Consider the following 26917-nt stretch of genomic DNA (forward strand, 5'->3'; position numbering starts at 1 on the left):
CTTGCATACCACTTAATGTCCACAACTTTCACATTTTGGAGCACATTTGTGTGTATGTCAAGGCATCATTTATTGCTCGCAGCTACGCTCTCCTAGGTCATCAAAATCATGCCCTTGTGAGATGTTTGGAATCGTTGTTAGGTGCAAATTAATGCGAATGAAAGCTTTTCTAAACATTTTCTCTTTTCTAGAAATTTGCTCGGGCATATCAAGTAGGAACCATCTCTACTGTGGGGACAAATGTTTGTGGGATGAGAGTTTTTGGAAAAACAAACGTTTATTGCAGCTCCACCTCGATGCCTAGTCACCCGATATTGTTACCAGAGGAAGGTGCATTTAGGCCTTTAACACCTTCATTCAATATCATTCATTCATTCCAGGAACTCACGTCCTGCAAACTTTTCTCCGCAATAGTACAGCTTGCATCAGTATATCCATTAAGACAGGACATGGTCACGCTAATGTTTCCTTCCGCAGTCAGCATCTAACGCCTAAGGTGCCAAAAGGCAGCGTCATTAAATGCTTTATCTTCGTAAAATGATACAAGCTGTGAGAGAAGTTTATATTCGTGTAGGCATATCTGAACTGCTAATAAATACAGACTTTGCTCAGAATGGAAACTTTAAAATACAACACCATTGTATAGTTTGGAGCAAGGGCTAGTTTCACTTCATAACTCCACGATGGCCGAGTTTGTGCATCATCGCACCGCATGCCAATATGTCACTGCCTCATAGGCAGAGGTGTTCCTGGATAAGTGCACACACAGCATTAAATGAGTACCCTTTATTTTTATTTTTGCTGCCTTGTATGTATGTATGTAGCTTGCGCAGCTTAGTGTATAGGTATTTTGTTCGGCCCTGTTCATCCACCAAACAGTGCCTTCGGTGGACAAGTTCCAGCTTTCCACGCATCTAGAGTAAAATGTGGGTTGCCTGACTGACTGTAATTTGACATCTATGTTAGGTGCAAAGGCCAGTTTCACCACAAAACTGCATAAATGGTTGAGCTGGTGCTAGATAGCAACATTATGAGCATAATTTTGACCAAAAGGCCACTGGTCATCACTACGCGATGCTCTTACCAATAAAATACTTATAAAAATCTCAAGTGCTGTAACTCTTTTCTGCTGGCGCTGATTTAGGCATTGGGTCCCAACACTATGATGCATTAAACTGCTAATACCTATCTGTAAACTGTTTTAGTGCATATTAGATAAAAAGTAGTCAATGTGAAGTGAAACACTAAAAAATTGCTTGTATTTGGTCTATGGCTGAATTCTGGACCGGAAAATGGATTTGACTTGCAGAATGGAAGCTAGCGGTGATAAATATACATGCTGCAACACATTTGTCATTTTACAAATAAATTAAAACCACACATTGGTAACTGTGCTTTAATATCAATTGGTACAGGCAGCTGATGGCATGGTCGAGGAGCCGAAATCAGATAAAGTGGCAACTGCTGTGGTAAGTGCTTTCATAGGGGCCTATGTGAGCACTAAGTTCTACATAAGATCTAACAAGCGAATTTGCTTAGTACTGTGATCAACAATTGACACGCATTTTTCTTCGATGCATGTAGTGCCCGACATGGACGAGGAGGCAATTCCAGACCCAGTAATACCTACTATGGCAAGTGCACTCCTGTCATCTGCAATCTGTCGTTTTAGTTGGCAGCACTCGGAATGCGCGTGCTGTGACAGATTAGGCACTTGTGTTTCAATTTATGTCGAAGCACTCTGATATGGAGGTAACAAAGACTTTTAGTGCGTAAGCACTAATCCGATGGGTACAAATCCCGAGCAAAATTGTTCGTTTTCTGTTCGTCCTCTGTGAGCTCTCCGTCCCGCGACACTGCAAACTCTTCGTAATCTTCTACAAGGAAAAACATGTGTGCTTTCGCACTGACTTGAATGTAGTGAACATTTTTTGTGTGCTTTTATATATGTTTAGTAGACAACACTTGTAAGTTCACGGCTTAAAATGTTGAGATTTGCGGCTAGGCAGATAAGTTCTCTTCGCATATCGGTTTTCAAATGTATGAGGAAAAACCTCCAAGGTCATCTTGCATATCAGAAGGCATACTGGGTGCTTCTGTACATCACACTATTGCTGACTCTGAATGCACAATATTTTTCCATAATGCAGGCAGCTGCTGAAACGGCTGAGGAGATGACGGAAGATGAAGTGACACCTGCCGTGATAAGTGCCCGCCTGCCTCCAGCTGTGTGCGATTCTTTGAGTGTTAATGTCACGGCTAAGGGCAGACGGTTGCACCCAGAACGCACTTTCTCCGAAATCCAATAATAGTGCGTCTCTTTGAGATGCTGATGATTGATGCCTCAGTCTGCGAGAACTAATCAGTGACTTGAAGATAAAAGTGATGGCAGCACGCATTATGACAAGCATGCCCTCTAGGACAAGTATCAGTCTGCCAGCAATACTCGATGCACATTGTTTTTTTCATTATTCAGGCAGCACCAGAAATGGCCGATGAGGTGATCCTAGCAACTGCCATCGTAAGTGGCAACACGCGTATGTGCCGTCCACGGCACAACGTTTTCATTAAAGCTAATGGGAAATAGTTGCATTCATAATTGACAAGCTCTGACATGCTAAAATATGTATCATTAACAAAATACAGGTTGCCAGCACCAGTATGTTTTGCCGGTGCTAGAGAGCTGAGCATGTCGAAGTGTATCCGCACTAACAACACACAGCAGTGAAGTCTTATGTAAGGCACTGGCAACTCACCATGACAGGTGCAGTGTGCTCACAAAGAAATTGAGAGATTAAACGCTTCATTTCATAATTAAAATTCATATACAAGAGAAGAAAATAATCCAAAATGTAAACCTATGACACGGTGGTTGCCTACTGATATTTGGGCCAAGCAGTTTAAATGGTTTAAGAAATAAAATTAGGATGACCTTTGTTCACGGAGATGACCTTTTAGTGCGCTAAATCTGGCGTGATGTGGAGGCAATAATTTTTGAAACTCATATGACTAAAGTATTGCTGGAGATCATACCATAGGCTTTTCAGTGAGCACTTTTTTCCGCAATACTCTATCATGTTCTGATGATGTGAAGTGCCAGTCCGCAATTTGTTCCACAGTTGTTTACACCTCAGCGGAAACAAGTTTTCCACCAATTTTGTGAAGAGAACCTTTCGCACGCGCAGGGAAACTTAAACTGTTTTATTGTCGAATTTTTATGGTTGCTTCGGGTTGGGTCCACCACGAAAGCAAACAAAAGTTCATGCTGATAGAACTCCTTGTGGCCACAAATAGCTGCTGCACAGCTGAAGAATTCAAGGCGCTAGCTTCTTGAAATGCAGAAGCCAATTTATTACTGGAATGCATTTAAAATGTGTTCTGCTATGGTTCATCCTCTAAGGTGTTACTTAGGGCTCAGAAAAAACTCAAAAGTTGACAGGTGTGCCAACACTTCAAAAATATGTGCAGCTCACAAGCTGCAGTCAGGGAATGCAGCTCTGCTTAAGTTTACCATCCACACTGACATACAGACCTGGCAACTTACTGCTGCTTTTTCTTTGCAATGAGAAGAAATTTGTTTATGGCCAACGAGTTTCTTATCACCAGTCAGGAAGGAGGTAAAAGGGTTATGACTTTCGTGCTTGAAGTTAGGCCTAGCTGGCTTTGTGATATAGAGATGGAAAGTATTTCAGGACTATTTGTGGCAAATGTGCAGCTGTAGTTTTGGATAATCACGAGACTATAACCACTGTATTGGTGTCTTGTTTTGTTATTTGGTGCGCAAGTAACTCTTGCAACTTTCTTTCTATGCTGGAACATTCTTTTGAAGTGAAAACTACATCAACTCAGTGGGACGACCAGAACAATGAGCATAGGTAATTCCGACCTAGACTTAACGCATGGTCAAAGAAGCAGCAGCTATCTGCATCAACGTTAGGAGGATACGACTGTGTCTTTTATACGTGGCTGGCTAAAAGACTTTTCCGGAACTTGGTCACAGCAGTGAAAGTAGATTCGAGGAAGGTCTTCACTGTATGAACATCAGCTGCTGCTCACTCTCATGCGACTGCGCCTTGGCCTTCTTTATGGGCACTTGGCTAGAATATTTCAAATATCTGTAGGGAGCGTCTGCAACATTTTCAGGCACGTCCTGTCGGTGCTGTGCACCATTATGAAAAAAGTCATTTGGCTACCACGATCAATCTTACGAAGCAGTATGCCCAAGTCATTCATTGACAACGGATACGACACAACCGCATGTATTGCCGACTGCTCCAAGATAAACCTGCAGCGGCCAAAAAAACATGCCAAGGGCTCAAACCTACAGTAGCTACAAGGCGCACAGCACTGTGAAGTTTCTTATTGCCATAGCACCAAATGGCTACATAATGTATGTGTCTCCAGCTTATGTAGGACGTGCATCGGAAAAATATATCACTAAAGACTGCAAGCTGGAGGACCATCTCGGCCCAGGAGATGAAGTCATGGCTGACAGAGGCTTCACCCTGACAACAAGCATGATAATCCAAGGAGTGAAGCTAAACGTGCCTGCCTTCACAAAAGGTAAGAGTATCGCGTAAACGTGCGATAATGAATTACTGGATTGCCTCATGAATATGTCATTTTTCAGGAAAATCTCAACTCAGTGAAGAGGAAGTCACCAGGAGGAGACGGATAGCTTCCGTGCGCATTCACGTGGAGCGCGCAATAAACAGGATTAAAACCTACGGAATATTTAAGCAGGCCCTGCCCATCAAGTTCAAGAAGACGATAAGTGAAATGATTCTTGTTTGTGCAGGGCTTTGTAATCTCAAAGGCCCTTTAATCGCTACCAGGAGAGAAGCCACAACTGAGTAAATTTGTGCCAAGTACAAGAGTACGCTTGGTCAGCCTCCCTGCTGTGGAAAGTGAACAAAATAAAGTAGCCGTGCCATATGACTGGAGCCATGTTGCAGTAGCCTTCCAAGCTGAAACTTGGAAAGGACCTCATTCCAAAGCAATGACGTGGCTGGCATTTAAAAAACAGGTCCTTAGACTTGCTCAACACTTATCACTAATACCTTAAAAAAGAAATCATTCTAATCCTCAATGTGCATTGAAGCAAAGAACTGGCAAAGCAGATGTGGGGCACTGCAGACATGCATGTGGCTTTAATTTGCATCATTTTCTAGATAGGTACTGCTTGCAGCTAATGTCAGCACCTCTCACAGCTGACTGGACTTCAAGGTCTATGCACTTGAGGTGATTCACACACACACAGTTTTCCAGTTTATGAATGCACAATAAATGTGAAACTAAATAGGTGTATTTGCAATTAAAAGGCCTTCTCATGGTACTCATTCGTTAAAATTAGTTTGTTCGCTCTGTAATAACATTGTGCCAGCAATGCAATATGCACTTATTTTATTTGCAAATATTTCAAAAATAGTGAGCACAGTGGCCATTAAGCAATGTACACACAAAACAAATAGAAACTGTAGACATCATTACACGTAACAGTGCATTGGCCATGAAGATATCGATTATAACAATGCATACTGAACAAGTTGGCGCGATGAAATGAGGAAAAGCGAGACAAACAAAGACGAGCGCTACTCACACCTGAAGGTCTCGCCTGTCCTCGTTTTTTTCCGCGCCAACTTCTTCAGTGTGCATATCAACCAGCTAGCCCAACTTTCTGCTCCCCTAATTATAACAATGGTTTTGCACTGAGCAGATCTCATGCTATATAGATCTCAGAGGGCAACAATTACAGGCCATAACTTGTTGAATATCTGTCTTGGAACGGCAATAAATTCATGAATTACAGGGTTGCCTGTTGTGCAAGCACACTTCAGACACACTTCAGATCTCGCACTTTAAATGAAGTACTGGATAATACGCAGCCCAAGAATTTTTATTCCAGGAGCACTCTCTTTTTAAACTCGGAGCTCACAGAACCATGAGTACTCTGCGGAGATAATGAGTTGTCCAGACGCATGGCGCCTTTCCGATTCTGGCAGGAGGTCAGGGAAGTAAAACTGTTGGAGTCGTGGCAAGTTTGAGTTCACAAACATAGGTGCAAAAGGCGCTTCAATAACAATTTCAGCTTCTATAAGCCACATGTAAAAATATCAGAGTTTACGACCTGTGCACAGCCTCTGCAGCTGAACTTGGGCATAGTAACTGTTCGGCCCATTCTCGGACAGCATGTACCTTCCATCAACCTCTTTAACGTCGTGCCTTCCAGAACGCACAAGGTCCACACAGTTCATCAGATGTGGACACTTTATTTCTAGAACAGCATCATCGGGACACGCAGAGAGCCAGGGCATATCTGGGCATAATATTGTGCCGCACCGTGTCACACTATGCCCAGTTTTTTTTTTTAAATTGTGCACGGGCCACTATCTCATATTTCTGGCGATACTTCGTAGCTGCATTGCCAGAAAACGTGGGACTGATTATAGGCCTCACTGCTTTGTGACCTGGTGTGCTGCTTTTCTTAGACACTTTTCGTATACAAGATGCTGTCAATCTAAGGCACCGCGCCATTAGCCAAAGTGGCGAATTTTGGCTCTTTGTTTCTTTCTCCAAAGCTGCTGCAGCCTTTGGCGATAAGTTTACAAACTTGTTATAGAAGGCAGAGCATCGAAGGCAGCTGGCTGGTGAATCACTTGTGGCTTCATGGCTGCCGTGTGGTGCAGCCTCTTGCCGAAGTCTGCTGGGTTGCCGTGGTGCTGCACTGAACGTTGCACAAAGCTGTGTGTCTGGAAGTGGAATGAAAAAGCACACCACATTGAAACGAATATGCCTCTGTAACCTCTATCCACATAGTCTTCAACAAGAAGTTAAACTTTTTCTGTGCTCTAAATATGTAATAAGGCTGACATGCTAGCGATAGCAAGTTAGGTTTTTAAGCCTGCCAAGACCGAGAACCATTTTCAAGTAACAAGGAAAACTGTCCTACAAAACACGTGAGGGGAATCTGGAACCAAAATTGCATTTGGCTTTGTACAAAACCATGCATGGGAATATTTAGCATCTGCCATTTACTCAGCACGCAGCCAAGTAAAGACGGAAGTTGAAAAAAATGAACGGCCGTGGCTTAGCTTGGTTAAGCCTGGTCTGCCATTTACTCAGAACGCAGCCAAGTAAAGACGGAAGTTGAAAACAGCGGAGCACAAAAAAAATGAATGATACCTGGACTATTGAAGAGCTCGGGATATCCTGACTCCTCATGCATTTTCTTCAATTCCTCTTCTGAGGGTGGCGCTTTAAAAGGCACAATCTTAGCCTGAACTTCAAGGTCGACTCTTTTTTGCTTCAACTTAAAGTCTATGTGTTCAAGTCTGCTGGGATTAACGTTGCGTTTTGTTCCTCTATTCCATTTTGCGGCAGCGTCTGTGGAGACCCTTCCAGTGAAGCCACGAGAAACGGCACAGTCCACCTTCCACAGTACCACTCCCACAAGGCTGCACACTCTCGCCTGTCCAGCCATGCAGGAGAAACCAGCACGCAGAACTTCACCCGTGCTCTTTGCTGACAGCTACACTTGATGTGGCCTGCTACTTACACCCTGTGAGGGCGTCACTTCAGATTTTAGCATCACAATGTCATCACTCACTCTGTGCTCAAATACTTCCCCCCCCCACCATGACTGCAAGTAATTATATGACTCTAATGATTTGTATGCTCTTACTTCATGCAGGTCAGAGGCTTGTGTCTGCGCTAAGTAGAACACAATGTCCGGTCCCCTTATCTCTGGCCAGTCGCGCATGTCTTCTCACCAGCCTTTGATGTCATCTGGGTGGGTGTACGTCATGGTTTCTGCAAATGAAAAGAGCACATAACTATTGGTGCATTACTCTTCCATAATATAATTTTTAGATGTTGAATTCAGAAAACTACTTTTTGAAAAATGCTTTGTTGAAATTGTCTCCTTGAGACACTGATTTTCATTGCTTAGTAGGAATGCAAATCAGCTGTCTCAAGGAGACAATTTAAACAAAGCATTGTACTCATAATCTATATCAAACATGATAAGACCATCATCTCTAAGTTATGCACATGTTGTCGGCAGACATTCTTTTCTACATAAACACTGCAAATTTCTCACTATGCCTCATGGCGCACTTAATGAATAAAAAAAATACATGCAGCTAGCCTACATTGCCTCCTAGACATTATTAGTGGTTAAATGCTCAGTGCAGTACCTTACACTTTATCCGACTATGCAGTTAAATGAAGCAATGCACAAGTAAACAAAGCATTCTCGCTGCAGCCATCACTAGCTACTAGCAAAATTTGCGGCGCAGAAACTTCCATTCAAAGCCATTTTTCAAGGAACGCTTTTCAGTCAGACGAGGCAGTAACACCACGCACCCACTTTCGCTTCTCCAGCCGTACGGCACACAAAAAACGCGAGTACGTGTAATCAAGCTCTTATTTCGCTGACATGAACGTACGGGCGTGACAGCGACGATTGCGTTTTTCTACTTAAGAGTATGCGTCCATTAAAGTACGCTCGGCATACCAGCACTAGCAAGAATAAGTGCAAGCAAGAGCGTGCGCTTTCTTGCCGCCGCGGCGTTCACAGGTGATGCGAAAGCGGGTGCCCATCTTCTCGGTGTTTTGAATCGGCATTACCCTGCGCGGGGGCTCATTGGTTAGGACGTTTGACTGCTAATCACGAGGACACGGGTTCGATACCGGAGGCAGCAGCCACGTTTCCATGGGGGCCAGACGCAAGGTGGTCGTGTGCTGCGTGATGTCAGCGCATGTTAAAGAGCCCCAGGTGATCGAAATTATCTGAAAACTTCCACTATGGTATCCCTCATAGCCGATGTCTCATTGGAACGTTAAACCCCTTAAAAAAAAGTCTCACCCTAAACTCTTGGCCTCCCTAAGATAGTTAGCGAGTTCCCTCCTTGGCGACTAATACGCTGTTACTTTTAAGACACATCATCCAAGAGCGCAACTATTCACTGATTACTTGGTTAGTTGTGCCCACAGAATGTCTGCCAGCACGTTCACTTCCTCAAACCGAAGAGTGGCTACACTAAACAGCAGCTATCAATGTGTCGCCGTTATGCGCATTATTAATACATGATGAAACTGCAACCACCAACTTGGCAGGAGACGATACAGTAATATTTTCGAACGTTACTGAATGCGCACAATGGGTAAATTTGCTCCGGAACATGCGCAGCTTCGCAACTTGATGAAGCGTGGCTGCACACAAACACTGCTGCCAACAAAGGAATGAGTATGCAGTAAAAACACTCACCACTGATCAGCACATGTCGCGACGAACTCGACGCAGTCGACGAAACGCAGGCACCGCGGGCTCCGTTCTCGGTGCCCATCACGATCGCGTAATTAGAGATCACCTAGTTGCTACTATTTCTTCCGCGCAGGGCAAAGGAAGTGGACAACCCAGCAACAAAAACAGACGGCAAAAATCAGAGATGCTGAGAGGTCACAGGAACTTTGGTTGCACAAGCGAAGCAAGGCAAGGCAGCAGGAGTAAATTTGTTGTCACCGCTCGAAATGCCGCTCATTCTTCTTTCTCACGTTAGGCGGCGCCAAAATGCTAACATGGCGCAGCGCAGAGGGGGTATTTTGAAAAGGTGTATAGTGGGGGCAAAGGAGGCTGAGGAGCACTTGTCCTTGCACATTGTTAACGTTTCTTTAATGGCCACCTGGTTATTGTTAATAGAGTGCATGATGATACATCATTGTTGAACACACATGAGCGAAAGGAATTATTGTAAGCGAAAGCTTTGCAAACACAGAAGAGAAACACTTAACATTTTTGTATCCGACGATTCACTTCTAAAAATGGTGTGTGCGGGGTCTTCTTTAATGCTTCAGCGTCCTTTTAACTCAGAATTTGTGGTCAACGATGGAATGATTATTATTTGAAACCCCCCTCTACAACACAAAAGAGTAGTCTGTGGACTGTTCCTGAGCACCAAGAAATTCGAGCACAAATGTCTCATCCACAACATTTCTAAAAATTAGTTTTTTAGCGCCTTTTTTAGGTTCTTTGAATGGTTTATATATGGATTGGCGAAACATCCTGGTGTATAAGTGAATTCTTCATAAGGGGTTGTACCTCAATTGAAGCAGAGGAGACTGGGATTGCTCTCGCAGTCGCCGAAGGCAACAGAATAGGCGAATCCCTGATAATCATCTCGGACTCGCAGATGGCCGGTCGGAATTTACTGAGAGGCATAATTGGCAAGAATGCTTTCCGCATTTTAAGCAAAGGTGGCTTCGGGACACGCCGGCCTGACCGGAAAGCCCAGAGAGGAGGCCATCGCTTGAGGAAATACTAACCGAGCGAGAGCTGATGCGTTGGGACTCGAGCCAGTGACTCAGACGCACGGCGTCATGCTGGAGCTCCTTAAGGGACTCAAGAGGGTCTATCCCACTCCCCGATAGCCAGCTCGCGAAAGAGCAGACTGTAAGTTAGAGACAGCTCCAAAAAAAAAACATATCCGTGCTTAGTTATTTTGATAAATATGCAATTCACTGCATACAAACCCGCATGCCCATGGTGCGGAGAGACAGCCACATTGTACCACCCCACATGGGAATGCCAACACAACCCTGCAGTCCCAGTCATACTCAATGTCACGCCGGAGAAGTGGGAGGTAGCGCTGTTCAACTTGGAAGCCGGAGACCAGCTTTCACTAGTCAAAAGGGCCCAAGGTTCCGCAGCCGCCGCAGGCGTTCTGGTCTAGAGACTCCACCCATGAAGACTCCCAGACCCTAGGAGCAATGCATAAACTTTTTGTCTCACAGTCTCCAGGGGTATTCCAACCTCCATTGTACCGGGGATACAGAATTAGAATTGCCGCTCATTCATTTACTTCTTCGCGCTTAGGTTTTTATCCCAATAATAAAAGTCATTGCATTTTGGATAGGAATTATTAGCCAATGAAGATTCCTCGCCGCAAGAGAGTGTTTCTTTCATCGGCTTTTCATATGTGCCAATTACGGATGATTTCGTCGAGGGAGTGTGCCTGGCGGCTTCTTTTGGACGGTGAACGCTGGTAGTCAACTCACTATGGTCTTACAGCAAGCGTCATAACACTGTACAAAACGCGGGAAACATAACTGTGTCCTTGGGGCGCCGTTCCGTCCATACCGAAATGGATTGACACTTGCGCATTTAGTGCATCTCGCACAGAGTAATAAGGTAAAACCTTTGATGAAAAAGGCAAAATTAGTGTACGTCTAGTCCTGCGACGTGCGGATTCCAGATCGCCCTAAAACGTTTTGCACTCTATTGAAAGATATAGAAATCCCCGCAAGGGGCCATCTGCTTCATGCAGATGTTGGTGAGTGGCGACACTACGGGTTCCCGAGCATCCGCAGGGACATTTCCGCAGGGGGATGATGGTGAACAATGCGTCACCACGTACCCGAGCACCTGCGCTTAGCCGTGCGTGGCATCGCCGTGTGCGCGGAATAGAGGATCCTGGTGGTTGAGCCGATGCCGAGCGTTTGGACCTTTAAGGCTCCTCGGTGAAGGTAACACACCACTTTGGCCACAGCTTCCTGTAGAAGGCACCTCTGACCTGAGCAGACCGGAGGAAATAGGCAGTCGCCTTTTCCAGTCCTTCCCTTCATCTATCACTTTCATATCTTCTTTCTCGCAACTTTCCTGTGCTCTCCTTCCTTTGTTTTTTTTCCTTCCTTCCTGGCGGCTAGGGTTAACCTCGTGTGGACAACTACCCTGAGTTGCGTCGTATTTGGTTATAGATGGGATGTACAGCTGGCGTGGGCAGGGCTCCTTGCAAGTTCCTCTGCAGTCCCCTCGTTGGACTCCACAGCGGGCGGCTGGCACCATGGCCGAACAATACACTTATTATATGGCTTCCCTTTCGCAACAAAATGATCGCCCTCAAAAAACAGTGCGGACCGATGTGACTTCCCAGTACCTCTAGAAACCCAAAGAAACATTCCCAAAATTCCACGTCGTGCACAGTGCCGAGACAGAAATAACAGCCAGAACAATATCCCCATTCTAGGTAGAAAAAGCCTGACCGATGCCTTGGGCACGGGTTACAAGATGAAGCAAATGCCCAGTGGCAACCTTATACTGGAGCTTAAAGACAGTACCCAACAATGAAAGCTATCCACCGTAACGTCAATTGGCTAAACCCGAGTGTCAATAACTGCACACAGACACCTAAATCTGCCGCCGCGGTGGCTGAGTGGTTACGGCGCTCGGCTGCTGGCCCGAAAGACGCGGGTTCGATCCCGGCCGCGGTGGTCGAATTTCGATGGAGGCGAAATTCTAGAGGCCCGTGTACTGTGCGATGTCAGTGCACGTTAAAGAACCCCAGGTGGTCGAAATTTCCGAAGCCCTTCACTACGGCGTCCCTCATAGCCTGAGTCGCTTTGGGACGTTAAACCCCCATAAACCAAACCAAACCAGACCCCTAAACATTGTCACGGGTGTAATCTCTGAAGCCGACTTTTCAAACTGGCCGAGCAAAAACGCTGCAGGGTCTGAAAGACCAAAATGTCATCAATGTCTACTGCATCACAATCAGGAAAGAAAAAAAAGAAATGCCAACTAAGCACCTTGTCGTCACTCTAAATTCAATTATACTCCCCGAAGCAATAGAAGTTGGCTATTTGAACAGAAATGTCTGCCACTACATCCCGAACCCGCGACGATATTACAACTGCCAGAGATACGGTCAGGGCTCACAAAAGCTGCCGTGGTAGCAAAACATGCGCGAAATATGCCTCACACGAGCACGTTTCAGAGAACTGTGAAGCAGTAAGTACTGTGCTGCGCGAACTGTGAAGGAGATCACGCCGCCTATTCAAGGTCTTGCCCAACGTAGAAAACCGAAAACATAAGTAATTACTCTAAAAACATAGGAAAACATTTCATTCAGAGAAGCACGACAGCTACTTTCACATACCATTGGCCCATTCCCCTTCACTGCAAACACAAAATTCTCTGATGTGCGACGGGGCAGGGCACCACACCAGACTTCGTCACTTGAACAGACCACACACAGTGAGCCCGCGGCAGGGCCATCTGCACCCCCGGTAGACGCGGCGAAGGCCGTCCTGCCATTTCTAGAAGAGGGCTTGCCAGCCCTCGAGTCGGCAGCCCAAAAGACTTCCCCCCATCGGGGGAGGTCTGTATCACGCTCACCCGCGGCTTGTTCGCGGCACTCCAGCGCCTCCGGTGAGGCAGTGGACACAACCCCAAACACTTAAACAAGCAGGGGCGGCACAGCTCACTTGAGCGTGCCAGGAAACCAAAAACTCATATTACAGGCTCTAATAAACCGGGAGTCGCAGTTTTGGGCCTCCCCGAAAAAAAAAAACAGTTAAAATGGCATACCTAATTCGTTGGAACTACCGAGGACTATTGACGAACTACAGCGATGTAAAGGACCTCTTAAACACATTTTTTCCCTTAGCGCTATGCTTACAAGAAACAAACTTAGGACCTCAACATAACATTTTAAAGAAGCATAAAGTCTTCCGCTGCGACAGAGAGCACTCAACTAGGTTCTTTGGAGGTGTCGCTATTGTGGTACAGAGTGGTGTTGCAACTCGTGAAGTCAAGCTTAAAACTAGATACGAGTCAGTTACAGTCACTGTTCTACATTTGAAAAGAATTACAATATGTTATATATACCTCGAACCAGACTTAACAAACACTACATGATCTAGAAGCACTTATTAAACAACTACTAGGGCCATATCTAGTTGGAGATTTTAATGCACACTCTGCTTTTAGGGGAAGTGAACAGGCAGACACTAAAGGTCATATTTTAGAGAATCTTATTCTGTCCAATGATGCCTGCCTGCTCAATACAGGAAAACCCACATATCGCTCTACCAAGCTCCGAAAAAATGAGCTGCATAGACCTATAATTTAGTTCTCCGTCTGTTTTTACCCATTTTAAATGAGACTTTCTGAAAAACCCCTTTGGAATTGATCACCTTCCAGTGATAATAAACTTGTCATCACCACCATCAGTCATTAATAAAAGTAAACCGCGTCGTTGGAAGCTTCATGTAGCTGACTGGGAGCTATTTCGGGAAAAGAGCTCTCTTGAAAATTAATTTCAGATCATCTCAGTATTGATGAGTTGACTGAAATGTTTCCATCTTTCATCATTGCTGCAACACACCTAGCTGTCCCTCAGCCCTCCGGAGCGGTTCGACAGAACCACAAGGCGTGGTACAACAAAGAATGTAGAGTTGACAAAAGTGCAAAATAAGGCATGGGGAATTTTTCGGAGGTACTCGACGCACGAGAACCTGATAAACTTGAAAAAAGCGAGAGCCAATGCACGGCGTATCCTTCGCAATGCAGAGAAAGTTTCCTGAAAAAATTACATATCTTACATAAACAGTTAAATCATACAAAAGAAGTGAGAGCAAGTTCGTAAATTAAATGGCAATTTCTCTCCTTTCACAATTCCTTTCCTTTCACAATTCCTTTCCTTACAACCCCCGATACACAAACAAGTACAGAGGAACAGGCAGACATCCTGGGTGAACATCACACTCGCTCTTCACACTACACAGAACCATTTTTTAAATACAAAATCAGAGTGGAGAAAAAAAGATTCCCTACAAGCACGTGCACAAGCGAAGCATGCAATAGTTTAATCACAATTCTTGAAATAAACGCAGTTTTATCTGCCGGCATATTGACTGTGCCTGGCCCTGATAAAATTCATTATGAAATGCTGGCACATCTTTCTCAGCCATCTGTCGAAGCAATCTTGAGATTTTTAAACAAAAAATGGATTTCAGGGAAAATACTCCAAGCCTGGAAAGAATCCGTTATTGTACCGTTCTTGAAAGCTGGAAAACCACCAACCTCCCCTAGCAGTTACAGGCCCATAGCCCTTACAAGATGTCTCGCTAAATCGTTTGAAAGTGTTGCGAACATTAGGCTGATGCCTGTTCTTAGATCTCGTGAACTTCTTGATATCCACCAGAGTGGATATAAACAATGTTGTTCAACAAATGACCATCTCGTCCACTATGAAAATACGGATAGAGAAGCATTCATACACATACAACATTGCCTAGCAGTATTCTTTGACATGGAGAAGGCTAATGACACCGCCTGGAGGTATGGGACTCTCCGCGACCTAGGAGACCTAGGTATCCGTGGAAGGATGCTGAATTGTCTAAAATATTTTCTTTCTTACAGTTCATTTCAAATACGCCTATGTTCCACCCTTTTTAAAAAATTCGTTCATGAGAATAGGGTACCGCAGTGGTGTATTTTAAGAACTACCCTGTTTGTTGTGAAACTGAATTCATTAGCTAAAATAGTTCCAAAGTCCATTATGCATTCTTTGTAGGTCGATAACCTTCACATAGCACGCACATCCTAGAGCCTGTCAACCAGTGAACGACACGTAAAGCCGACAGTAAACAGGCTCGCGGTTTGGGCAGACAAAAATTGGTTAAGTTCTCGCCACAAAAAATAATTAATAATTGTTTTTCTATGCTCGCTTAAAATAGGTTTTCAGATTGATCACACCCTGCACTAAAATGAAATTATGCTTCCAGTAGAACAAGAACATAAATTTTTGAGGAGAACATTTGACTAGAAACTCACATTCTGCCACACATAAACATCATCAAAAAGAAAGCCTCCCAATCCCTGAATATACTAAAATTACTCTCACGAAACCACTGGGGATCTGATAGAACGCGTCGTTTACAAATATATCGGTCTGTAGTATGCTCTACCATAGACTATAGATGTGCTCTGTATGGGTCCGCGAGGTCATCATATCTAAAGCGACTAGACTCAGTGCATAACCTTGGTTTACGTCTTTCAACTGGCGCATACATAACATCCCCCATAAATATCCTCTAATTCGAAATCAATGAACCCTCCCTTACAGACAGAACTATGCTCACATGCACATATGTCCTGACAATCCGTTAATTTCCTAAACATCTCTGTTATCCCATAGTTACCAAGTGCATCTCTAGGACATTGTTCAAAAAGAAAACCCAGTGAATAAGACTTTTACTTCTCCGCTTCGAAGATATTTGCCAAATCTTGGAAATACTAGATACCCTTCCTGATGTAGCCTCTAGGCACGACAAACTGCCCCCATTGTACTGCTTGCCCGCTGTATGTGACTTTACATTAACACAGCTTACTGAAAAAGAAACACCACACGAGCACATATTACAAGAATACCGGGAACTACAAGAAAAATACGCGAACTACATAGAATTTTACACTGTTAGCTCGAAAACATCACAATATGTTGGAAGCACGGTTGGACAAAGAAACTGGCAAAAAACAGTAAACCTTCCAAACTGTGCATTCATTTTTACTGCTGAAAGTTATGCAGTCTCTATAGCTGCAGAGAGAATAATAAAAATCAGCATTAAGAACAACATAGGCTACACATATTCACTTAGCGCCATCGCGACACTACACTACAAAAATGCAATCGAGCCGTTAGTAGGAAATATACTGCACAACATAGAAAAAGTCAGAACACATGGACATATAATAAAATTCTGCTGGATGCCGAGCCATGTTGGAATAGATGGAAATGAAAGAGCCGACTTGTGTGCTGCAGAAGCTCGCAGTCATGAAATCAAGAAAGTCAGTATACCCCATAAAGACTGCATAAAATTAATACATAATAATCTGAAGGCTATATGGCAGACAACTTCGGGCAATGAAACAATAAGCTCCACTTTGTAAAGCGTGTCCACGCGTAATGGAAGACCGGTACACACAAGAAACGGTTTGCAGAAATAATTTTATGTCGCCTCCGCATAGGACGCACACAATTGACACATAATTTCCTACTAGCGATTGAAGACAAACCTCTTTGTGAAACATTTGGAGACGAGCTGACTATAAATCATATTTCACTGTGATGCTCGAAACTCGAAAAACAAAGAAAAAAGTATTTTACTCAATTTTTTTAATGAACACATCCCTTGTCATCCAATTCTGCCCTTGGGAGATCAAGCAATTGTTGACATACCTCGCGCTTTTAGCCTTTTAAGAGGAGCTGTATGGTTTTCTTTATAAACTGTAGAATATAGATTAGCGCCTGACTTCTCTTTGATACACCTTATCCGTTTTCTCATTCCTGAGAAAAGGGCTGAGGTGTTTATTTCATTGATTGAGAGCCTCGACGTCCTTGCTGCGCCAAGGAATGCTGGTGAGGTTATCTGACCTTATTTAAAGATTTTACCAATCGAAATTTAAAAACAAAAATTGCCCTTTGCCCACATAGTGGTACGAAATAACTTTGAAGCCCTTCAAACCGCCGTAGTTTTACAATTTTTCACATTATCTTACAAAAACTAATTTTTCTATACCTTATGTTTGGCGAATGATAGCCTTAGATGCTTATGCGCCATTAAACCTAACACAAAGACATAAAATACATTGAAAGGACCAGCTGTCGATCCCATTACTCGATCATGACCGAAATATCGTTCGCTATAACCTCAAGAAGGCAAAGTGGTTCTAATGTGTTGAAGCGCTTTGTAACATTAGTTTTGTACTTTGTGAAACACGTAAAAACGCCGTGGATTATCAGCAGAATTTCTCATTCTGGAACACGTGACGAATGTTGTATTTGATCAGTGGAGAACGGGGTCTGTGCTAGCACTGTTGAAAACATGACACTCTGCCAAACGTACCGGAAACCAGGATGTTCAAGTGCATCAGCGCGGTTGTCGGCGAACAAAGGGGTGCACACAAAGAGCTGCGAGATCACGACGCATTATCTTGGTGAAGGATGAAAGCAGTTTTGCACAGTTGACCAAATATTTAGGAGAATCCCTCAAGGTGTAGTAGATATGCAATAAGAGAGCAACTACTTATTGGCATCAACCCAACCGCTGTCATACGGCTGCAAAGGAAACCTATACAGCTTTCTCAGAAACATCGCAAAGAAAAATTCGATCGGCTTCGTGGTTCAAACCCAAAAACATCGCTTCACCGGAGCAGTCGCTCTACCAACTGAGCTAACCAGGACGAATTTTTCTCTAACTAGGAAGTTTCTGAGAAAACTGCATAGCTTTCTTTTGCCGCCGGATGACTGAGCTTGGGTGCATCCCAATGAGTACTTTTTATAGTTGTGGCTAGTTGTACTCACTGTATCTCTGAGCTTCGGCAAAAGTTGACTACAACTATGCAGGTGCACAGCTATACATTTTAAAATCTATTCTTTGAACATTACATCGTGGATATCGAAAACAACACTGGGTAGAGCTTTCAGTGTGAAATAGCTTTGACGAGCTTTTTCATTCGTGGTGATGGTGGTGTTTTCCGGAGCATGAACTATCGTTTCGTCTCAGGACTGTGGTGTAAGATCCAGGTTTCGTCACAATTATTTGGCTTGGGTTGTCACAAAATTCGGCGCATATTCGAAAAAAACGGCGCTGCGCGTAAGCAATCGCGCCCGCGCGCAGCAAAATAAAACAAAAAAAAACAGCGGCGAAGGATCCCCGGGGAGCGCGTAACTTTGCGTGTGCTGCTGCCCTTTCCACTCAGCTCACTGGCGCGGCGTCAAAGGAAACATGGCCACGCGCGGCGTCGATATCCCTAGAATGTCCGAGTAGTTTCTACTCTTCGTCGACGGAGAGGGCGTAACCTTGACCGCGCTAAAGTGATGCCCTCTCCCCTTCGCTCTCGTGCCGGCGTCTTCGCATCGTAACAACGACCCATAATATCCTGGAAGGCGGTTTCCACGCTACCAATGGGGTCGCGCGTCCGGCGCGAGAAGGAGAAGGAAATTGTGCAGCTGAAACTGCGTGTATGTGCGCGCCTGCTTTGGTGCGAAGAACGAACAGACGCGGACCGCGTCTATAAATGAGGGGCTGTAACCGCTGTCTGTAAGCCCGAGCCGCCGTTTAAGCTTCCGAGAAGCGCGCCCGCTCGACTCCCGGGAGAACACCACTCGACCAGCCAAGGACCAGCGAGGCAACGTGCGGCAACCTGCGGATCGGCCCCGTCGTGCTCCTCAGGTCATCGGACTGTCTCAGTGCCCGGTGAACAAATTGTGTCTTGTTTATTTGTCTCTCTCTCTGTGTTAGTGTACTTTAGGTGCAAAGATTTTGTTGAATTGTATCTCACTCTATTGTTACTTTGCACGAGTTGCGTTGTATTTGTAAATCACTTTGTATGTGCTCGTACGAGTGATTGTGGAAGCCTCTGTATCGTCTCTTTGCTGTATAAACTTTGTTTTGTTTTGTGAACCTTTGGCTACGACCCATTCTCTGGCTTGCGACCGGTGAAAGCTGGGCACCAAACGACCAAACCCCTTGTCACTTGCTAGCTGGTCTCCGGCTGAGCTTGCCACGCTGAGTCGAGGGCATCTCCTTGGTGACCGAGACCGCTACCCCCCCACGCTCTAAGGGTGTCTGGGAGCGCACGCAAATGTGCGCGAAGTGGTGACATGGGTCCCCTTCCAGTTGCTGCAAGATGCTAACGCAAATTCCTTTACGGAGCTCTTGCGAGGAGCATAACGATTATCTTGGCAGAAAGGCTTTTTACGCTGAAATCGCCACTTAATATTTTCAAGGTAGTGTATTTTTCAATGTTAGCAGCTTCTGATATTCTTCTGACGTTCAGCCCGAAGTCTCTTTGAACAAATCGGTGAATTATACACTTTCTTCGGTTCTTCGATTGCAAAGTCGCACGCGACATTCGTTGTTTTATCAAATAGTCTACAATATGCATTGTCGGTTTTCATTATCCCTCGCCAGATATGCGATTTGATAGGCCATTTCATGCAAAGCAATATGCACATAACAAGTACAAACTTGAATGCTTGTCTTGCTGTCATGAGCCGCCTACTTTGCTTGAGATCGACCGGGCGAAGGCATTTCATCGTGTCCATAATTAGTTTCTGGTTCCCTTTTCTAGAGCGCCAGTGTTGGATCTGGTCTAACTTATGGGGTGCAACTTCACAACAGTAACTATTTGATTCGCTGCATTAATAACGGTAATCTTTCGGCGTGTGTACCAATCCGGCCTTCCTGAAGGTGGGGTTTGTTTATGTGTTCTACGCAGCTGTAATAACCATAGTTTAGCTATATTGAACGATAAAGTAGAAGTTCCTGCATGAGCTGGCAATCTTTCTCATTTTTCGGCTCAGCATGACAAAATTCGATTCGCCACAGATCAGTTTTGCATATTCTCTGGTGCTCAAATATATTCGTTTAACAGTATGGGTCCGGGTTTAGTTCGCAGGGATGAATACCATACCGTTGTGCTCGAGGTTATTATTGTTGTGTGAATGCGGCGTTTCGCTTCATGCATTCATATTAAGCCAGCATTACTAGAAGCACTGGGTGACGACCCATCAGAGTCATGCTCAGACTACCACATTTAAGGCAGAAAGCTGGGCTAGTTGGTGACAATTATAGGTGACAATCAGGCGTCAAAAAATCAACAATTAAATCGCATGCATGAAAGCACTTCCAATGCAAGAACTTCAATTCTTTAGCGGAAATATAAACATTTGGTTTGCTCACACGCGATTGCTTTTCCACGCGTATTTGCTGCCACCACAACGGCTACCCAGGAAGGCGCTGATGCAGTGTTCAGGACATGGAACGGGCAAGTCGTGCGTGTGACTGCATTCCTTTGGAACGCCAGCGTAAAGAAGCTGTGCACATGGAAAAATACAATGGTAAAGTTTAACGCAGATCGCGGATCTGTTATTTGCCTTGTAGGGTGTTATGTTTCGGAGGTCGTTGACAGTGTTATGTGCCTCGGGCCTAAGTATTGCACACTGCCGAGAGAGACGGCAACCGGCCTGGCATCAGTGGTTAAAAAGATCACCAACCTGGTTGATGAAGAGGAGTAGGGATGTTGCACATCTGAAGGTGCTGATTATCTTCTGAGGCATGATTTGCAGTCCGAAAGGCACAATATCAAAGTAAAAGCCACTGTCGATTACCTAAAACCTAACGAACTAAGCTTGCTAGAATCGGACAAGGAAGGCCGGTTTGTCGTTATGCCAAAAAAAAAGTCTAATTAGGCAAAGCGAATCAGTCAATTTCGAAGAATTTTCTCCAAACGCGGTCAACAGGTGCGGGTATCAAGAAGCATGCTCTTGCGCTCTGTGATAAGATGAACTTTCTTAATCTAAAAAAAAGGATAAAAGAGGCCTGAAAAGATGAGGTGACGGTGTTTTCGGCAAAAACAGGCAAGCCGGATCTTCCCCAGCGCACAATTGTCACTGAAGTGGGATGTTGGCGAGGTGCCCTTTCCAGGTTCCTCCGAAAATGTTTATTGTATAGGGGGGTTTAACGTCCCAAAGCGACTCAGGCTATGAGAGACGCCGTAGTGAAGGGCTCCGGAAATATCGGCCACCTGGGGTTTTTTTAACGTACACTGACGTCGCACAGCACATGAGCCTCTAGAATTTCGCCGCCATCGAAATTCTTTAACCGCGGCCGGGATCGAACCCGCGTCTTTAGGGCCAGCAGCCGAGTGCCATAACCACTCAGCCTCCGCGGCGGCTCCTCCAAAAATGTTTCAAGCTCCTTCCAGTTTCCGCCCCATTTAGGGTGGCTAATTTGAAGGAAGTAATTGATTTTTCTCGCAAGAAGACCTGTCTTTGGAGTGTAAAAGGGCATTCTCGATTGACGTTGAAAATCGTTTCTACCAACTTCCCTAAAAAGATATTTTAATGACAGTAAAGGAGAGTATAGAAACTAAAGGCACTGTAGGAATTTCTATGGGAAATTTTTTATCGCATTTAGAATTTCATAATTCTATTACCTTTCTTAATTTTGAGGGCAGGAATTCTGTTCAGCTCGAGAGCGTCTGCATAGGCTCGTGCATCACCCCTTTGCTTAGTGAACTGTTTTTGGCCAGTTCGGACAAACGCATTGAAACGCGCCTGAATGAATAAGATTTTAAGGATTTTAGATATGTATACAATTTTGTTGTAGTAGCAAAACCTGAAGACCACAGAAATGAGGATCTAGTCCATCAAACTTTAGATCTTTATAAGTCCTGTGCCCGGCTTCTGAATTTCACCCATAAACTTGAAAATAACTGTAGCCTACAGTTTCTTGATGTTCTTTTTTCTTTAGTGAAGCACATGTTTGTCTCATGTACTAGCCAAGGTCTAAAAAAGGAATTTTTAATTTTGATTCGGCCCACTTCAAATTGGTTAAAAGAGGCATAGCTAAGACAGGCCTTCTTGCAGCTCTAGAAAAGTCCTGCTCGCACAAGATGCTTGAAGGTGTAAAAAACCAGGCTGGTCGCTTGACTAAGGCAGGTTTTCCTATGGAGCCTGATATACAAGATAAAAGCAGGGGACTACACGCAGACGACTGAGCCACAAGCTCATGAACGGACTAGATGGGAGGCACTGCCCAAGTTCACCAGCTTACGCTCCGCGTATAAAAAAAGGTGGCCATGAAAGGTAATATGAGGGTTGTGTTTACTGCACCCTACCAAACTTGGCAAACTATGCAGAGTTCTTAATGATGCTTGCAACGGGAAACTGCCATGCCTCATCAAGCATGGGAAGCCGTTTTTGGCCTGCAGGACCCATGCGCTCTATCGAATTCCGCTATCTTGCGGAAAATGCTACATCGGCCAACTAGCCGTTGTACCAACATTCGCCTCATGAATGACAAGAATCTGGCAGCTGCTATATCAAGCCGTGGACGCTTGGAAGTAGACTGCAAACGATGTAAACATAATGAAAAAACTTGTACCTTATATTTTTAATCGACACGTGTGATATATGTAAAAGCATACCAGAAGGAGCGGGAGGTATTGGAAGCCTTTCTAATACACGTGGAAAGGCAACCGTGTGTGAGCAAACCGAATGTTTATCTTTCCTATAAAGAATTGAAGTTCTTGTACGCATGCGATTTGATTGTTGATTTTTTGTCACCTGATTGTCACCTATATATGCGTTGTATTTTCGAGAATAAAATCTGTTGATGTCTAGCGCCTCTGTTTTGTTCTTCTATCCTATAGTCCCTGTTTTTTAGCGCTGCTACTTTGACCTCTCAATCAGACTTCCACACCACCTTTCAATATTTTGTCGAACCCAGGCTTCTAAAATGTCTCTGAAAACAAGAATATATTACGTACTGAGGTTACTCCAGTGCGCTAGACACTATACTGAAAGCTTTCGGCGAATTTTTCCGACGTTCGTATGGTCACGTGTAGTTTCGAACCGATGCGGTGGCGAATCCTGTGGAGGCATAATTATGAAAACTAAACATTTTGACAGATTTGCCTGTCTTGTTGGGTTTGAAGACTTGTAATAAACTGCACATCTGCAACCAAAAAAACTTTAGTTTGAAACCCAACCTTTTCGAAGCCGGCTCGGCTCCTTCATCAGCTTTGACTGGGGGCAGTACATAGCGTCTTTAGGTATGCCGACTGGCCCCAGTCACCCCTGATGAAGGAACCGAGCCGGCTTCGAAACGTTGGGTTTTCGAATTAAAATTTTTGGTTGGAGATGTGCAGTTAAGGCACATCTCTAGGCAAACAAGGCATCTTTTTAAGGCAGTTAAGGCAAACAAGGCATATTTTTGCTGATGGGAAAGATTTGGTTCACTTTTACGTGAGGTAGTCAGTTGCTTGTTTATGCTTTTCTTGTGTTGACGCCATTTCATTGTTAGAGAATTTTCACAAAGTACCTTATGCGCGTTCTCAACGCTATAACGAGCCCTTTGGCATATTTTGGCTGCTCGGAGACCACAGCCTCTGGATAACGGGAGCATGCTAGACCGTAATGCTGAGCCTGAGCTCCAAAACAAATCTTGGCCAAGTGATCCTCCAGGTGAATGATAGTTATAACGAAGATGACCTTCCGTCGTATTCGATTCCATTGTTCACATATACTGTCTTTCTTTGTCACCCTTTTAGCTATGTCAAATGTGTTTGCTTGCGTGCCGGTGTTAAGTTTGTTTTCTTCTAAGCTGCTGAAGTGCAGCCAATAGTTGGCTGCTCTTTCAATGATTTCTGTATACAAGTTTTTTGTATACATAAATGCGTATAATATATAGCATTTTGGGAAAAATAGCACTCTAAAGCAGTGGATTTAGTAGCCTAGTTTAGGCATAGAGGATGAGAGCTCGAGCCCACTATCCGCTGTCACATTTTTAACCCTTTGAGTCAAAATATTTCCTCTGCGTCTTACTTTTTAGATTAACCTTTTGAGATGCTTATAAAATAGCTATGTTGCCTAGGAACCTTAAGGTGACGTTTTCGGAAGCGTTTATTTGCACATTAGCCATAGTTTATCTCTAATTTCTGGATTTTAAACTGAAAATTACCGACGGGATATTATGCCAATTTACAGGGCGCTTTAGGCCTTTTATATCGCGTCCTGTGCCGCGTTGTCAGTTAGGGTTTCAGGCTTTATGGCTGCACACGCTACACTTGGCGAATGCGCTGCCTGGTTTCTGTTACTTTGTCTTGGACTGAAACATGCTAAATCTTTACTGCAACACTGCGTGAGACCACTTTTTCATCCCTTTTCCCGCCAAGGACTATTGGTTTGCCAGTTTATCCAACTTAGGGAGCCAACCAGCCCAAAACTCCAGTGTACCCAGGATCGAAACAGCGCCAGCATGCCAAATCTAGCCCAGGCGCAGGCAGGTTGAGCCAGATAGAAAACTTAATATGGCTTAAAAGTAGCTTCCGCTACCCTTTCAGTTTAGGAATGACTAGCATGCTACAGCAATGAAAAATACAACCTTGTCAAGGTAAACAAATTGGAGGACAAACGTGTACAGTCTGAAAGCTAAAGGAGGGAAGGGCTGACGCTGTATTTGTCTCCTTACTTGTATTCGTGTGCAATGCATTTCTAAGTACTGTTAATTCTGGCGGAAGGTCCGCCAACTTTTCAAAGTATAACTTCTCATTTTGCGCTCTATGCGGACTGCATGCTTTCTACCACTGCGGCCTAGACATTTCTTTTGTTTTCAAAACTGGCTGTTGTAACCTGCCATGGTGAACGTTTTTATGATTACCTGATAGTTCAGACAAAAAACATTATTTGTACAACTGCTTCAGACAAGAACGGTACAAATATGTTCCGCAGTCAATCAGCCTTATTACGGGGCATCTTTTTGGAGGTCTTGCATTAACAACCGAAGTGTACGTCTTGATCTATTGGTAGTGGCCGTTACTGAGTGACAGCTGGATGTAACGGTAAAGAAAGGAAATGGAGAGAGTTAAGAATCGATGTCCAGGAAAGTCTTCCCCAAAATGCAGCCAGTCCAAAACACCTGCGCCTACTACTTCCCTAGCAGCGGGCCTGTTATCAATTGAGCGTCGCATCAATGGCAATGAAGCGAGTGTGAAATGGCCAGGAATCGCTCTCTCACAGAAATGCATTTTGATAGCAGAGAGCGGTGCAGTGGAGCTGGCGAGGCGGCACATAGCAGTTGCAAAATTTTCAAACAATTAGCTCTTTGACACATTCTTACTGCCATCCCTCGGACGTAAAACAATAAATATTTTTGTATGGTGGAAATGACGGAGGCTATTTTTGTTTCAGTGAAGAGCAGTTATTTGCACTGTGTACTATATTCGTGCTGTTAGTTTAAAGTGTTGCCCTTATCTCAACGAATCACGCGCGATTAAATAAAGAACCCATATGACCTGACCCTGCGAACAATTCAATCCACCTCCCTCCTGTGCACGGCACGGGCAACGTAACAGTATACATGCAGAACACCTGAAAATTACAGTAAGGGCTCAGCTTCTATTCAGCTGGGGGTAAGGTTGGACACAATACGAAAACAGGCAATTCCTCTTTTCTTTTACGAGTACGGAAAGGCTCGCGTTTTTGTACAGATAGTTTCAAAGGTCGCAACCTCATGCCGCTTACGTTGCTAATCGCGTCAGACGACGGAAGTGCGTGGCACAGCTGGCTTACCATTTTATGTAGTGAGCTTGTAGAAGTTAGCAGATGTCTTATTGGTAATCTCGGATGTACGCTGACCCACGTGACACACCGTACTTTCTAAAATGCCGTGCGGTCGTCCAACAATATTCAAGACCGGTTTGCAAGCCGCCAGGAGCCGCACGCGTTCTTTAGCGGCGAAGAGACACAGCTGACATAAAAAGCAGCGTCGGCGGCTCTTTGCACAGCTGGCGCCGTTCGCAGCAGGCGCAACTGGTGGCGAAAGCGCATTTGTTGTCGTCGTGGGATACACAAAGGACGTGAATAGAATGGGCGAAGAATATTTATGTGAAAAGCACTAAAGTCAATTTAGAAAATTTGCGCACCTATGAAACAGAAAAGAAATAATGTCGGCGCTGTTTTTTTTTTCTTTTGCTTTGAACAAGCCCACTTATTCTTGGGGGTACTGACATTTTATGAACAATAAATGTGACAGATTTTCTGAGTTCGGGCAGGTTTACGAAACTTTCGCTAGGTGTTTTGCTTGCCGTCTAGGTTACTTGTGCCAAATTATGCAGCGTTGCACATTTTGATTGCGTTCCAACGTTAACGACGACCTCTGGGTTTCCTACGTTACAAAGATAGAAGAAACTGGGAGGTTTGCTAATGACTCATGAAAAACAAATATGAGGCTTCAAGGCGAACAATTTAGAAAGGTGATCTATTGAACTTAGGCTGTGATCGGGGTGTAGGCCTTGTCAGGAGGTATGCTTGGTCTACCTCCTTTAGCCTCACCTCAAGGGCATATTGTATATAATATGGCCAAATAAACATACTACTACTACATCGGCTGGTTTAGCTACTGAATGCTCGTACGTGTCCTCTGCCAATAGGAAGTATGCACCAACGTAACAATGGCGTTCATCTTATAGATACTGCAGTTGGACGAAAGGCTGCAGCCATATCTAGTCGGCTTTTCGCCACCAATTCTGATTTCCACTGCTGAAGCGGCGCGCTTTCCACACAGTGAC

General features: G+C 44.4%; 1 protein-coding gene, 1 long non-coding RNA gene and 1 pseudogene across 2 annotated transcripts in view; 1 reads left to right on the forward strand and 2 right to left on the reverse strand.

Annotated features, from left to right (window-relative positions):
- The window catches only part of LOC144121844 (monocarboxylate transporter 12-like), a 131358-nt gene extending 105185 nt beyond the window's left edge, over window positions 1-26173 (reverse strand). The window contains exon 1 of the mRNA XM_077655260.1: window positions 25920-26173. The gene's annotated coding sequence lies outside the window, so the exon portion shown is untranslated. The remainder of the gene's footprint in view (window positions 1-25919) is intronic.
- Window positions 1428-4627, forward strand: LOC144120115 (uncharacterized; annotated as a pseudogene).
- On the reverse strand, window positions 5954-7791 carry LOC144119144 (uncharacterized). Its single transcript, XR_013312275.1, has 2 exons — window positions 7682-7791; window positions 5954-6749 (listed from the first exon to the last, which is right to left on the reverse strand). It is a non-coding gene; the product is annotated as an uncharacterized LOC144119144 (long non-coding RNA).
- Window positions 26174-26917: the final 744 nt, after the last annotated feature.

The sequence above is a fragment of the Amblyomma americanum genome, chromosome 2 (assembly GCF_052857255.1).
Source record: "Amblyomma americanum isolate KBUSLIRL-KWMA chromosome 2, ASM5285725v1, whole genome shotgun sequence".
In the NCBI taxonomy this organism is placed as follows: domain Eukaryota; kingdom Metazoa; phylum Arthropoda; class Arachnida; order Ixodida; family Ixodidae; genus Amblyomma; species Amblyomma americanum.